Source organism: Pseudopodoces humilis, chromosome 6, assembly GCF_049639895.1.
Source record: "Pseudopodoces humilis isolate 2021_Gansu_Grassland_sample_001 chromosome 6, ASM4963989v1, whole genome shotgun sequence".
In the NCBI taxonomy this organism is placed as follows: domain Eukaryota; kingdom Metazoa; phylum Chordata; class Aves; order Passeriformes; family Paridae; genus Pseudopodoces; species Pseudopodoces humilis.
Genome location: NC_142205.1, coordinates 18258100 through 18264099, shown reverse-complemented (window position 1 = coordinate 18264099; position 6000 = coordinate 18258100).

Sequence of the window (6000 nt, the reverse complement as noted above, 5' to 3'; positions counted from 1 at the left end):
CAGGGTGGCTCCTGCACCAGGGCTGCGAGTCCTGTGGGCAGGCACTCAGCAGCTTATTCCTATAAACCCAGAACTTACACCGTTATCTTCTTTGTGGGTCCATGTCTGTATCCATCCATCCATCCATCCAGGCTTTTAAATGAACTCAGGCCTCTAGCTTAGCTGATAAATATTTAATGGATTGACACAAGGCACGATTATGTCAAGTCACTACTTATATCACAAGGATGACTGTATAGATCTTCTTTTGTTATTAAGTGATACAGTACAGGACTTTTAAAGCACAGCCCCATCTGCCTACGTGAAACTTTTGAGCTCAGCTAATGAGAGGTGGCCTTATTAGCATGTAGAAACAATATTGGGAGTAACCAACAAGGTGTGCTTTGTTTTAATTCACTTTTTTCAAGTAGATAAAAAACTTCAGGTAGATTTTTTTTTAAAAGGCATTACATACTTGGCGCTGCATTAGCATTATCGGCATTTGCCTACAACAGTTTGAAAATAAACCTTTCATTATGTCCAGACATGATTTACAGATATAGTCCTTCAAACAGGAACCCTGTGCTAATTTTAAGACGAATCATTTCTTATGCCCATATCTGATTTACAATTAGTTTTGTTCAAATAAAAATGTATGACGCAGATTTCCACTTGCATTCTGCCAGGTACTTCTATTTTTAGATGCAGGTCAGCTTTATACTGTGCCTACAATTCCAATGCAACAAATGGTGCACCTTAGCAAGCTTATCTAACATTCTGTTAGATAAAAAAAAAATCTGCGAAATTGCTGACACAATTGTATCAACATTGATAAGAACAGCAAGGTGTTTGGACCTCCTGCTTGCTGGAAGTCTGCAAAAGGAAATTACTAGGGTTTTTTTCTTTTATTTCTTTCTCTTTTTTTTAATTGTAATTTTGAATGTGGAAAAAGCCAGAAAACACAAGTAGCTCTCTGGCTACACTCCACACTGGAACCACACTGCTCTGACACAAAATGTCCTCTTGAATCTTTCAAGCTGGGGCTGCTCCAGAATTCTTCATTGGCTCACACTGCCAAGGCACAAGATCTCATCTCATCAGCTTTGCCCAACATTGTCTCCACCTGTCTCTCCCATTTCCTCTCACACTCACCTCCCAATCTCCATGTTCTGCCCAAATTACTGATGACTGGCCCTTTTGGATTTTTTATCCACTCCCAAATGTGAACTTTCTTACATCCCACCCACACTAATAGAAACAACCTCTTAGCCAAATATTTACCCTTCATCAAGGGCACTCAGAAAACTTCTGTTCTGAAAAACACTCCACTGTTAAAAATTATGGGAATATGTAGAAAACAGGAAGTGATAGGTACCTTACTTTGTGTCTGATCCTTTGTCTGGCACATGTTTGGTTGCACACAAACAATACAGATAAATACTTTGTTAGCAAAAGGAAAAGCAAAAACTTTCACCACATTCTTTTTTACCAAGTGACAAAACTGGGGTTTGATTTTCAATAAAAGTGAAAGCTTGATACATATTTGATACATACATGTTTCTTTTCACTTTCCTTCCCTTTCAAAATATCAAGTCAAACAGAAATTCCTTGATTAGAATAACAGCTTTTTCTATTTATCTCGTCTTTGGCCTGTAGGTTATATTTTTTGAAAAAATCACAGCTTCAAAGACATGGGTACATAATGAGAGGAATGTGCATTTACTACTCCTCTTGAAACTAAAAAACAATCCAAAGTGTGTAAGCATGGACAAAAAGGACTTAATTTACTAATTCCAGTCTCCATAAGGCCCCTGCAGCACAAGTGATGATCGTGAATCTCCAACGTGTGTTTCAGGAATCTGTAACATTCCTTGCTGCAAGCTTCTGGGAAAGAATCAACTTTTTCTGGTAAGAAGTTCTTCTTCTATTAGCTAAATGATTCTGAGTTATTTGAAACTATAAATATTTGTTCAAATGTTTATATGGCTGAGAAATATTAGGCAAATTCCATCCAAACAATGAAGCAACTTCCAGCAATGTGTAACAAAAATAGTGCCTCCCTTACATTTTTACTTCAGTAAGTGTCTAAAAGTGATCCCATAATCAGGAATCACAAGGAGAAATGAAAGACACTGGGAGGATGGCAACATTTGGAACAAAAACTCTTTTACCATAATGTAGATAACATAAGTGTAGGAAGATAGACTGTACTCAGTTTCATTTCTCAGGTATGTTTTCACTTATCTATTCTTCTCAAAGCTTCCAAATTTTTTCTTGCTTTAGAAAAACAAAACTATTTTTAGAGAATTTCTGAACTCTGGATAAAATATTTTTAAATAACACTTGGAAAGCCTACTAGAATGAAAATGCTTTTTTGTCCTCCACTGCTTAGTCTAACTGACACTACCAAATATTTCCCATTTTATTGAAAACACTTTCCTAAACTGAGAAAACAAGATCATGCAAATGATTATATTTAAAGTAAGCCACAGTTCTGATCTAACAGGATGCTCTTTGAAAACAAAAATGCAGCCTTGGTCACATTAACAGCCAGCTCTTTCAAAATCATCTATTGTAGAACTGCAAGGATTTAAAATTAAACATCAGATTAAGAGCTTTGTCAATGATGCAATTATATAAGCATGTCCCTACTATTACATGTGCTAAAATTAGAGAACATGAATATGTAGTATGCAGAAAAAAATCAGAACTGAGTTTTGCCTCTAACCAAAAGTTTAAGTTAACTAAGGAACCTATTAGATTTTAAAAAAATACTGTATAGTTAGTTTTGTCATATACTATTTTCTCAATTTTCTACAGAATTAGTGAACAAAGTTGAAAGAAGAATGTTACCCATGCATCTTACAAAACATCTGCAAGAGTATTTTTTTTAAGTCAGTGCCTGAAATTTTTGCTGGCTACCTATGAATAATACATTCCCTCACACCTCAAAACAGACCTCTGACTATCATGAAGCTACAGCACCTTACATCTGCCCCACATTTTACATGGGCTTTTAAATGTGCAGGAAGAATCTGAGAATTTAAATTAAAAACAAACAAAAAAAATCACAGCCCATGATGTAATACATTAACAATCATGATGCGTGGTACTTGGAAATATTATTAAGTTCCTTACTGTGAGGGTGGTGAGGCACTGGCACAGGTTTCCCAGAGAAGCTGTGGATGCCCCATCCCTGGCAGTGTTCAAGGCCAGGCTGGATGGAGCTCTGAGCAACCTGGTCTGGTGGAAGGTGTCCCTGCTTATGATAGGGATTGGAACTAGATCATCTTTAAGGTCCCTTCCATAACCCAAGCCATTCTGTGATTCTGTGATTGCTGTAAATAACTATGAAGTTTGACATAGTTATAAAAATAAAATAAATAAAATTAAGGTCTTATCACAGTGGAAGCGGTCTCCAAAGATTTGATAAACAACTGCAATCCAGCATTCTGACTGCAGAAACCAGTACAGAGTTTCCACTACTTGCTGCTTCCCTATGGGCAAGTTAGATGGTAGGATGTTAGAGAAGGCCAATTCTCACCTCATATTAAGGGCTGGTTTGAGCAGCAGATTTTCACTGTAGAAAATCTGCCATATTAAGTCAGCAGTGGAAGAATAAAAGACAAGGAGTGCAATGTGTGGCAGGATCCATATCCTGCCAGTTGTTTCTCATCATGCAAAACTTACAATCATACTTTCTGACCTCACCCTGTTGCAGAGTGATGGGATTTTCCAATGTTGTTGAAGTGCTGACACATGAGGCTAGTAACTCAAAATGTACTTTGTGAAGAGATTGATAAAACACTCTTGGAAGATAGAGCTTCAGGGAACCACCTCAACAGGCACCACTTCCCAGTGCTGACATCTCAGAGACATGATACTGCGCTGAAGCTTTAGTTTACTGCCTAGTTTGGCACCTTCTTGGGACTCTAAATTGAGCACAGACTAAATTGAGCAATTGTTTATTACTGCTTTTAGAGAAAAAGCAGCAGAAATGTTTTGGTGAGAAAAGATACCTGGAGCAGCTTATGCTGGATAGGAAGTTGTATAAGCAATACTAACTGCAAGAAATCAGCTAAGGAACAGCAAGAAAATTAATTCCAGAAGAGATGGTAACAAAAAAGAAGGCAGTTATGAAGGGCTTGTAAAAATAAAGTGGTTGCCAAAGCAAAGTAAGGAGTTTTCAGCAAGGACTCAGGGAAAAATGCTATCCCCTTATAACACCAGTGGTGTTCTGTGTCGCACCTAGAAGTGTCTTGTTCAACTCCCTCACTCCAGTCTTGGTTTATGAGATTACAGTAGTTTGCTATAAAATTCCCCCCAAATACCTTTTAAGGGTTGTTAAAGCTATCACACCTCCCTTATAGTACATTTGAAAATTAAGCCACTAAACTACCTGATAAAACATGTATGCTATAAATCCATAAAACTAGATCACAAAACTATAATGGCCAATAAAAAGTAATTTAGATTTAAAAAGAAACCAAACCAGAAATCAATGAATTACACACTAAAAACACCCCTCCCAGCCTCTGTCTTCCAACCTTCACAGAACACTTCCATAAAATTAAGTTGCTCTGGTCTAATGGAACGTGTCCCTGCCCATGCAGGCAGCTGGAACTAGGAATATCCTTGAGGTACCTTCCAACCCAACCATTCCATGAGTCTAAGATTCTGTACTTCAAGTATCCTATGATGTTCAAAACAACATGGCATCAAAATGTAAGAAAACATATTGTCAATAACTAGTAATACTCAAAACAGGGTATAAATTTGGATCTGATTGAACACCCATCAAGCGCTGATTTTGCAAAAGTCAAGCTGATCAATTGGTCTGAATTTGCATGCATTCCTTGGAGTCCTTTGGAAGGGAAACAAGAATAAAACTTTAATCCTTTCTTTGATGTAAAGTCAATAGCTTGTTTTAAAATTCTGTTACTTAAATACAAACTTTGGTTATCTCCCCTAGGCACAAAGTGTGCACGGAGTCCAGTCCAGTCTCACACTGTTGGAGGATCCCAGTCTGAGACAGAATTGAGAACACCGGAGACAGGTTTCTGTTAAAAGCATTTGCAGATGTGTGTAGGTAGGATATTTTGTTCACTAAGTTACCTGCAGCTTTTCACACAAACAAAATATTACACTCAGAAATAGCCTGAGGATATAAGAGCTCCCTTGTGAGTTTATCCTGTCACTAGCACTGCTTTGGAACTGCAGGGCTGAGCACAGCTCTTCAACCCCAGACACTGCAAAGTCCCACCCATGAACCAGAACAGATGAACAGGAGAAACACTGAAGGATGCTGTTCAATTAAAACAGACTTCACCTTGCCCAACTTGAATATGACCTGCCAAGTCAGCAATGTCACTTACAGCCAGATCTGACTGCACTCAGAACCTTTCTTCCCCTCTGGAATACTCCCTGTATCTACTTTGTGCAGTAGAAAGGGAAGGCAGCCATAACAAACTGAATTAGTGCCGCTGGTGTTTTACTGAAAGTTGGCTCACCAAAGACTGGACAATCCTACTCTAGGAAGTAAAATTCAACACAGACTACAAACTCAACACAGCAATAGCTGTGTTGAATGTTCTGTTGCCATGAGTACATGCATGTTAGTACATCTGAGAGGCATTATGGAATAAAAAGTAATGCAATCTCTAATGCAAGTTGAGAAACTGAAAGAACAGATTGGGTTTATTACAAGACCTTAAATCTGAAAGACTCTAGTTGAGATACAGGAAAAGAAAAATATAGTCAATAAACATTGAGGGAAAATGGAAGGTGCAAATTTTACTTACTTTTTTGGGACACTCTTCCCTCCCTGCAGCTATAATTAACTGGGAGATACCTCCTTTGAAGTTCTGCCTTGGTTCACTTTGAGGCAACCTAATTCCAGCATGGCTAAAGAGATTTTGGCACAGCTTCACTTTAAGAGATAGCCTTTGTAATTAAGAGTTCCTGCTGGATTTGTTCTGCAAAGTATGTAATTGGCACTTTTGCTGATGCACTTCATTTCAA